Source organism: Wolffia australiana, chromosome 11 (genome assembly GCF_029677425.1).
Source record: "Wolffia australiana isolate 7733 chromosome 11, ASM2967742v1".
NCBI lineage: Eukaryota > Viridiplantae > Streptophyta > Magnoliopsida > Alismatales > Araceae > Wolffia > Wolffia australiana.
The window spans coordinates 862,848-873,609 of record NC_135845.1 but is presented as its reverse complement, the minus strand read 5'-3'; the positions used below and the strand labels follow the sequence as shown (position 1 = coordinate 873,609).

At 36.1% G+C, this 10,762-nt stretch overlaps 1 non-coding gene across 1 annotated transcript; it reads left to right on the top strand.

The window, feature by feature from the left end:
- The first annotated feature begins 898 nt into the window (after window positions 1-898).
- LOC144709955 (small nucleolar RNA R71) lies at window positions 899-1,006 on the top strand. Its single transcript, XR_013583169.1, has one exon. It is a non-coding gene; the product is annotated as a small nucleolar RNA R71 (small nucleolar RNA).
- Window positions 1,007-10,762: the final 9,756 nt, after the last annotated feature.

The window sequence follows — 10,762 nt, the reverse complement described above, 5'->3', positions numbered from 1 at the left end:
GCAACATTCACATCATAGGTATCCTCACTATCTATGGTACACATATTATCAACATAAAGTAAATTACTAGGATTAACACAAGCTTGGGTGGGGATTTTACCTGGTTTTGTTCCCATCTTTGTAGAGTCATCATGAGTACCTTGTGGCACTCCACCATGCATAATTGGTTGGCTTTTGTGATGCCCCATCTCTGCCTTGAGCTTGTCCATCTCTCGTTGATGCCTCTCCTCCATTTCTTCAATAATCTTGAGCATCCTCTTCTTGTCTTCTTGAAGTTCTTCAATCACCTTGGTGAGAGTTGCATTGGTTGGATCTGAAAAGTTCCTGTAAGGTTGATAAGGTTGTTGTTGAGGTGGATAGTTCACTCTTGGTTGAAAGTGCTGTTGCGGTGGGCAATTGTTATGGTTCCATCCTAGTCCTCCTAAATTTCCTCTAGGAGCCCATTGAGCATTGTTCATCTCCTGCCTACCTATTGCATTAACTTCTGAGATGATTGGCCAGACTTCTCCAGCGTGGTCATCAGTTGAGCATATTTCACACCAATTTATTTGGTTACCCAAAGACGGGTTGTGTGATCCTCCACTACTCTGCCCTTGTCATAGGGAATCATTTTTTCATTCATCTTTTCCATAGCTTTTCCCATCTGTTTTTCAATTCTTTCTATGGTAATCTGAGGTTCAACTCCTCTAACATCCAGCAATCCACCTTTTTGAGGAGTGACCCTTCCATGATCAGAAGCATCCTGATAGTAGGCTAAATTTTCTGAATTTTCTATAGGAGGGCCATAGCTTCATCTTCATACATGTCTCCTATTGCACCTCCACTAGAAATATCAACTCTTCCCTTTTCAACATCATTTAATCCTTCAAAAAATATTTGTACCAACTCCCATGTGAGAATACCATGGTGTGGGCATTTTCTTATGAGCCCCATCAATCTTTCCCAAGCTTCACTAAATGTATCATTTCCTTCCTAAAAGTTCCTAATTTCTCTTCTAAATGAGTTCGTCCTTGCTAGTGTATAATACCTCTTCAAAAAAATATTTTCCATCTCGCTCCATGATTCAAAGTTTGTCCCCAATGTTCTAAACCAATCTTTGGCTCTATCCTTTAGGAAATGAGGGAATAATTTCATTCTCATCACCTACTTTGAAATCCTGGCGTAACTACAACTATTACATGCTTCACAAAATATTTCTAAGAAATCATATGGTTCCTCATTTTCCTTCATTAAAAAAGATGGTAGTAAACATCACATCATATCCAATGGGGGCAGATATCCTGGTTAAGATAGGAGTTTCAGCTGGGGTTGAACATTCTCTAATCCTCCGCCTTCCTTCATTGACTACTTCAGGATTTCCTACTCCATTTCCTGCAGGGTCCGTTGGTGAAATTCTAGTGGATATTGCTTCTACGAGTGTGGGTGAAATGGGATGTGATTCGGCTGAGTCTCACTTTGCTATTGGTTCAGTTCTGTCACTGTTCTCTGATTAAAACCCAGATCTAAGCTTTATACAGAATCACTAAGTTAAAAGACAAACACCCATTAGTCGTTAGCCACAAGATAGAAATTGGAAATTATATTGATAGTGACTGTCACTTATCAGAAATAAAATTAGTGGGAGAAGGTATGAGATCAATACTTAGCACTTCCTAAGCAGTTAAATCAAGAATTGGAAGTAAAATGTAGTGCAATAACATATATCAAGTTAAACATGAGCACTTTTTATAAAATTCCAGAAAAATCTAGAAAATTCAGTAATTCATTCCCACATTAATCAACATTAAAAGTAGTTTTTAAACCTGCCATTTTCATTTAAACAGAATTATTCCAAGATTAAATAAATTCCATAAATTCATAAATTAACAGAAAATTAGGAAAAATCAGAATTCACTTGGAAAAATTAATTAACATGTAATATATGATAAAAACCATATTTTAAACTCTTTAAATGCATAAAATTGTGCTAATTGCTTGAATGAAATACCAAATTTAGGGTGTTATCACTACCTGACCCGCATAACAAAAAATAAAAATTATGAGATAAAGGAAGAGGAAAATACAGAATGAAGAGGTACTAACCAAAACAACAGAATATCAACTGCCTATTCCTTTTGCAAGTGTGTTGAAATTTTCGATCTAAAATATGTTAAAGATGTTTGCACACCTAGGAGAAACCCAAAGAAGGTTCATTTATCTGAAAATGTTAGTTCTGTGCGTCAGATTTCATGCCTCTCAAAAAGAAAGATCTTAGAGCTCCTTTTATTAAATGTGAAATTAATGGCATGATTTTTCCCAAATCGCGTTTAGATTCCAAAAGAAAGTGTGAATATTATGCCAAAATTTCTGTTTGATAGATATAAATTTGGTGATCTTGAACATATATGCATGGTTTTACTATTAGCTAATTGATCTGTGAGATAACCATGGGGAACAGTAAATGATGTTTTGGTTAGAATTAAACAGTGTACCTTCCCTGTTGATTTTATTGTGGAAGATATGAATATGACTGGAAATTTTAGACAATCCACTATAATTTTGGGCCACCCATTCCTTGCCCCAACAAAGCCTGTGACAAATTAAAAAAATTAACAGTTTAGTTCAAGGTTGGAGAGGAGAACATCCAGTTAAATATGACCAAGTTTTTGAAAATTTCTACGTGATTTCAAGAAGAACTTGGTACATGTGATATATTTGATGAGGATGATGATGAATCAGTTGGGTATCTTCTTGATATTCAATATTTAAATCCAAAATAAGACCCAACTGATTATCTTGCATTTCTAAGAGATGCCTCTCATCAAACCGTTTAACTAAAAATATTGCCTTCTTCATTGAAATACACATTTTTGGATTCTAACAAAACAGATATTGTCATCATATGTTCAAAACTAATCTTTAAACAAGAATATGATCTTTTTAAAGTTTAAAGAGGTCATAAATAAGATTTATGTTGGACCTTTGATGACATAAATGGCATTTACTCTGATGTGTGTGAGCATATAATTTTTCTTGAGGCAGGATCAAAACCATGTAGACAGATTCAACGTAGGCTAAGCCCTCATATGCTTGAATTTCTAAAAGAGAAAATTTGGAAATGGTTGGATGCTGGAGTTATTTATCCTATTTCTGATAGTTCTTGGGTTAGTCTTGTTCATAGGGTTTCTAAAAAATCTAGATTAATTGTTGAAATTAATGCAAAAGGTGAAGAAATTCAAAAGAGATTGGTTACTACTTGGAGAGTTTGCATTGATTATAGAAAGTTAAATTTAGTGACCAAGAAAGACCAATACCCTTTGTTTTTATTGATCAAATTTTGGAGAGACTTTCTGGTCAGAATTTCTTTTGCATTCTTGATGGTTATTCAGGTTACATTCAAGTCTACTCATCCTTATGATCAATAAAAAACTACATTTACATGTTTAGTGGGAACATTTGGTATCCGGACATTCACAAATAGAAAAATATAAGGTATATGTTTACCACATGAACAATCTAGGGTTTTCTATACATTTGGAGTTCATGAAGCCATTATTTTCAGTCAAATATCATTATATTTATATTTTAATTGAAAACATATTTTTAAAAAATTTAAAATGCAAATGGTACATAGAATTTATGAGTAGGTTCTGATGGAGAAAAGTTACAGAGTGATAATCAGTCAGGCATATAGTCAATTAATTTTCATTTAGTTACATTTTTTAATTCAAATTTTGTGGAGGTGATTTTGAAATTCTAATATTAGCTTTCAGGGATTTATGGTTATATTAACCATTTTAATTGGTTTCAGAAATTTTAATACATTAATAATTTCATCTTTGAGTAACTAATCGATGTGACATGAAGGATGCCAGATGGAATGGCTCGTGTTGCACCGCGGGGAGGGTGGGGGTAGTCATGTTATGCAGAGGAGATGAAGAATGTGGGTGAAATACAAATGATAACACGAAGATAGAAATGATGGAAAGTATGACACCTAGTGCCAACGCATGCCGACAACCACTAAGCCACGGTAAGCAGACCTGGGAATGCCGCTAGGCTCCCCGATGACCCAAACGACGGGTTGAATGCTGATGGTGCGAGCACAGCTACTGCGGCTGGTGTATGCATGTTCGACATGCCAACCAAGGTCGTACCAATAGAAACCTATCCCACGGTACGTTAATCCTATCTATCACTATTCTAACCTCAATGGTGGAGACACACTTGGGAGCTATTGAAAGAAATAAATGAACACGTATAAGGGAAGAGGTACAAGAATACCAGTTTAGTTATGGCCCTGACATCCGTATCAGCAATAAAATGGTCGGGGGACAACCGGATGAGCGAGATGCTGAGATGCTGGCCTCTTAGGGGATTTTCGGATTGAATTATATATTTATTTAGTTACCTTAAATTTTCCCGTTTTTCAAAAATTCATTTAAATTAATCCGTGGAAACATTTTGATATATTTTGAACGAAAATATAATGTGGAATAGGACTGAAAAATGAAAGTTGAAGTTATTTTTCTCCAATCATAACCATGTAATATTTTTAATACAGTAAAGAACCATAAAAATCTATAAGGGATAAATAAATATCAATCATTATTGATATTGTATAACTATCATGGGTGGGTGTTTCTTGATGTTGTGATGGACATGGAGATGGAGATGGAGAAGGAGATGAAACAATAATATGCCTTATTCACTCATGATATATTTTTAATTATTATTAAAATTTTCTAGAATTATAATATGCTCTCAATATTGTTCAGGATTTTATAAAGTATTTACATCAATAATTTTAAATAAATCGTGGGTAAACCTTATCATTTGGTTAGTCTCTACGATTGTATCCTAACCATTGTATTAACTATTTTATTCATACCTAAAATAGTGTTTATAAATCACAAATTTAAAATAATGTTAAATTATCTTGCTTCCCAATCCATGCCCAAAACTTAAACTATTCATATCATGCATTTAATAAAATTAATGATACTATACATCAGAATCCAATATACTGATCCAAGTTTCAGAAACCTCAAAATTTAAAGGTATTTATCAATAACTTATATTATAATTACTTTGGCTTAAGAATATTAGCACAAATATTAACTCATTTTCAATTATCTTGCAATTAATGACATCTGATAAGTTTAATATGCAAGTAAATACATTTGAACAGATTTGTCATATAATATCTACATTACCTATTAATTACCTAAATTTTTATGATTAACCATGTACGTTGTAGTGTGGGTGCATGTATGTGTTGACTCATGGGACCAAGTCATGCGGTTATTTTAAGACATCAGGGGTTATTTTAAAACATCAGTTTGTATCATTTAAACATACAAGAGTGCATTGCAATTCAACTATTTAGTTTCTAAAGGATAATTTTTACAATTTTTACATTTTCAAAAGGACAATGATGTAAGGATTTTTATAATTTTTGGTAAGTTTTGTAACTATTAAATAAAAAGAAAATAAGTTGACAATTCAAAGAGTTGACTTTGACCAATCCATTGACTTTAGGTGAACTGAGGTGACATAGTAACATAATATTACAAAAACAAGTTTTTTTGAGAAGTTAGACAGATAAAGGATAATTATCATATAAAGATGTAAATTTTTAGAGATGAGATGGGATTAATATCAATTCTCAAGTTGGACGTTAAGGACCGAAGACCGATTTGACTCAACTAAATCGGAACCGTTTTGGCCCATTTTGTCCTCCTTCGAGAGTGGCCCATTTTGTCAGGAAGGTTTAGGTCCAAAAGTCCAACCAGACTGGGACCATAAGTAAATTATGAAATATTTATTTAATATTTAAAAAAATTCTAAAAAACTATTTAATCTAACTTGCTGGAGAGGTTTTTATTGAGCTCAGTGATAGCCGTCATAAATTGACCATCTATGAGCACCCACTTGATGTAGAGGAGTTCTTCAAATATGGCCTGTAAGAAGCCGTCAAAATCTCTTTCTCCATTCAATGTTTCTTACTTCTCTATTGTGTCGGGAGAAAGACTTAAAATAGGGATATTGAGAGAGGGGAGGGAAAGAAGGGAGGCAAATGCGCATTGATTACCAGTTTTTCTAAAACTCATTATGTGAATATTCAACATGCTAATCAACATAAATTTTCTACTTTGACTTTGTCATTGACTAGTCAAACTGACCAGACCACGACCGGCCTGGCCCGAGTAGGAACCGGACCAAACTTTAGGTAAGATTTAGGTCTTTACTGAAAACCCGGACCATACCAAGACTGTCAAACCCTAACTCCATCCTTTCCCCTTCCTTTCTTAGTGGAATACCTTCATTTAATATCCTAGAATTTTCCATCATGGCATTGAGGTTTGATCACCAATACTGTAAGTATGGCATTTAACATAGTTCTGTCTTCTGTTCTATGATTTTGATTGCAGAGCTACTTAGTTTGGGTAATTGGTTTTATCATGACACTGATAGACAGTACTCCGCAAAGAAAGAGAGAGAGAGATATAGAGAGATAGAGAGATAAAGAGTGGGAGGGGGAGAGGGAGTGAGAGATTAAAGAGGAGGAAATGGAGTGAGAGATGAGAGAAGAGGGAGGGGAGCAAGAGACGAGAGAGGACAGGGAGTGAGAGAGGAAAGTGGGATAAGGGAGAGCGGGTGGGAGAGAGATAGACAGAGACAGGGAGAGAGATATATGGTGAAAAAGAGAGAAAGAGATAAAGAGATAGAGAGATAGAGAGAAACAGAGACAAAAAGAGAAAGAGAGAGAGAACACGTGTGCACCCAAATCGCGCGAATTCCGCACTTCCAACCCCAAATCCACCCATGTCTGCATTCTCTTCTACTTCCTCTCGGATTCCTCTCTCTCTCCCTCTTGCCAGACCATGCTCTCACCCTACTGGAAGCTTGCCACTTCTCCACACTTCCAATGGACCCCAAGCTTTTAAATGTTATCATCATGATACATAGTGCATAATATCACACAGGAGTCACTGATGAAAAAACTAGCATGGGTTCAGATCTATATATGTAAAAGTTGAAAGTTGAAGACATACTACCAGATAAGATGAAATACCAGATTGGACATGATTATAAGAGATTGATCAAAGACCCACACACTCCACTTTTTTATTGAGTACTTTTCTTGAGCGTGGGTGCCCTTTCATCAAGCCATTGAGATGCTCTACACTTCGAGATATTATTTGATCTTGGATGGGAATTTTGAACCATTTTCAAGATGATTTGATGGGCAATCACAAAGACAATAAGTACACTTGGACATCAATGACTTGTGAAGAGGTGCAAGACTTTAAGAAAACAATTCAAGTGATGAAGGAAAAACTGCAAAATTACATAGAGATTGTTAAGAAGAATCCACTTTATCTAATAGCTACAATGTTGGACACCAAAAAGAAGCTTAGTAATGTCTCATTCGCCCAACATTTACATGTTTGAGTGAAGCCACAATAGTTTTGGCGGTGACAAAGAATAAAGTCACATATCTAGGCAAGAAAATCTCTTGTTGAAGCACTCTGCCAAGACCTCATCAAACGATAGGAACACAAAGAAGACATATGATCAAGAGATTATTAATACATATGTCATCTAGTATAGTCACTCGAACAAAGCAAGTTGGCCAGCATCGATATCTGAAGCTTGAAACACCAAAAATGGAAACCCATGCATTTATATGAGAAATACTACCTTAGAACCCTCTTTTTTTTGGGTGATAACATACTTATTAATAGTTTAATTATATGATTTTACATATTTTATGCATTAAAAAAATTAAATATGTGTCTTATCAAGCTTAACAGGCTTAAATATAATTTAAGATTAATAATATATTTTTTTGGATTTAAATGAATTTTAAGGACTTTTTCGCATCACATTCTGAAAGCAATTAATTTTACGATTCAGAATATATTTTTTACAAATTTTTTGGACTTATATTCAGAGAGATATGAATTTTCTAAGTCAAAATATGTATATATTCATAATAATTTTATGACTTTAATATATTTTATAATACCTTCTTTAAAAGTTCAAATTTAAAATGCATTGGACGACGTGTCACCATTCGCTTTGTTGAATGGTGACCAATCACACATTTCCGCAATGATGAACACAATTAATCATTGCAAAAGTCACAATTATTGCATCATGGAGCATGATACCATAATGTGCTAATCATTATCTGACACATTGGCATATTTTTTTGCAGGAGGCAACGTGGACCAATGAAAAAAAAAAGCCATTTAAATCTCAATAAATGAGATCGAGAATCAAGAAAAATAATAATAAAATAATAAACAGAAAAGTCAAAAGTTCCACAGTTACATGTGGCGTGCACATGTACCTCTGAAAATCATCAAGAAGAAGAAGAAGAAGAAGAAAAAGAAGAAGAAGAAAAAGTGTTGATACAGCATGCGGAAACATGTGATGAGGCAAATGCTGACAAGATAATATTCCCAATTCTCTGACACAGAAACATGTGTAAGCGCACCATTCACTTATAGAGAGAAAAGGAAGAATATTCCATGACATGGCGTCATGGAATCATTGACTAATCAAAAAGTGAACTTTTATCCCCTATAGGTACACGTTCCAGCTTTGAAGTGCATGAACACAGAAGACAAAGTGACGTAGCATATTTGAGAATTCGATAGCTCAACTGAAATGGAAAAAACAAGAAGCGTCAGTGCTAGTGATGAGGAGAGAGAAAAATAAGGGCTAGGATTGTACTATATCTAACAATCCACAAGTCAGATTAAGCTGTAATTTTCAGGGTTGCTTTGTCTCCCCGTCCTCTTCTATCCATGCCCTCTGATCCATAAATAAGGGCCTGGATCACTGTCAAAATAATTCTTAAACTTGCTTACTACTCATGTGGGTAATTGAAAGATAGTGAGTTTTTGATATCCATCAAGTGTGTTTTTGGTGCCTTGGGTGTGTGAGAAGAAGCACCAGAGAAGAGGAGGAGCTTACCAGCACTCGCAAATTGTTGTGATCCTGGTGGTTTTTGCCTTACAATGCACTTTATTGACATCATTGATAGCACAATTTGATTCCACAATCATCTTTCACCATCACAACACTTCCATATGTCCACATAATCATGTTTCTCCATCATCATATTGTTCACTTACTCGCTGATTATTGTATTTAACGTGTTATCTACCCTACTCATGTATGCTTCTCTTCATTCTATTTTGATTTCCGCTTTTTGTTCATTTCAAGTTTGAATTATATCTATCTGCGATCTTTGACTCAATATCACTATCTCGCCTCGTACCTTCTCGTCATGTCACTTCATATTAAGAATTATATCTTCTCATATCAATAATCATTACATTAAGAATGTTAAGTCCTTAATGAACGTTCCTTGAGGAGACAATCCGTTGCTCATCACTAGCTGAATATTACCTAGTACTGGTTTATATATTTATTGAATAATCTCAATTACCAACAGTAAATGTGCAACAATCAACATGATAGATGATAGATAAATGGATGATAGACAATAAGGTCACAAATTTCATGGGGGGAGTGTAAGGTAACATCGCATAGGTGCTACTGGCAAGGTGGTAATGGCCCCATAGGAACTATCATGCATGGGAGTGCCACACAGGTTGACAAGACCACGTGGCAACCTATGCATTGGTCACAACACCACATGGGGTGTGCATAAATAACTAAGCCATCTTATCACAGTGGGTTATATAAACTAGAAGTATTTCATGCAATAACAGGTGAAAATTTTTATTATGTAGTCATTATATCTGTAGGTTCTTGTTAATCACCACTATGAACTACTTTCTAATCAGATGATGTTTAATCAGATATCTCCAGATTATAAACTAGGCCATCCAATAGTTTGGCATCTGAATGTGGGGCTTCACTATGGTCAACAATCAACATGGTGGTTAATCAGATATCTCAGATGGGTGACATAACAGGATGGCCGTCACTGGTGATGGTGGTGACTGAATTTTAAATGATGAGACAGATAGACAAAAGAGGTAGGGAGAGAGAGGAAACAAGAAACCTAGAAATAGAGAAAGAGAGAAAGAGAAGAGAGAGATATAGAGAAAGAGAGAGAACAGATGGAGAGAGAGAGAGAGAGAGAAAGTGAGTGAATGAGGGAGGGAGAGAGACTGAGAGAGAGAGAGAGAACGGAGGGAGAGACACTGAGAGAGAGAGAGAGAATGGAGGGAGAGAGACTGAGAGAGAGAGAGAGAGAGAGAACGGAGGGAGAGAGACTGAGAGAGAGAGTGCGAGAGAGAGAGAGAAAGAACAGAGGGAGAGAGAGTGAGTGAATGAGGGAGGGAGAGAGACTGAGAGAGAGAGAGAGAACGGAGGGAGAGACACTGAGAGAGAGAGAGAGAATGGAGGGAGAGAGACTGAGAGAGAGAGAGAGAACGGAGGGAGAGACAGTGAGAGAGAGAGAGAGAATGGAGGGAGAGAGACAGAGAGAGAGAGAGAGAGAGAACGGAGGGAGAGAGACTGAGAGAGAGAGTGCGAGAGAGAGAGAGAGAAAGAACAGAGGGAGAGAGAGTGAGTGAATGAGGGAGAGAGAGAGAGAGAGAGAGAGAGAGAGAGAGAGAGAGGAGGGAGAGAGGGAGGGATGGAGAGAGAGAGAGGAGGGAGAGAGAGAGAGTGAGAGAGGGAGGGATGGAGAGAGAGAGGAGGGAGAGAGAGTGAGAGAGGGAGGGATGGAGAGAGAGAGAGAGAGGAGGGAGAGAGAGTGAGAGAGGGAGGGATGGAGAGAGAGAGAGAG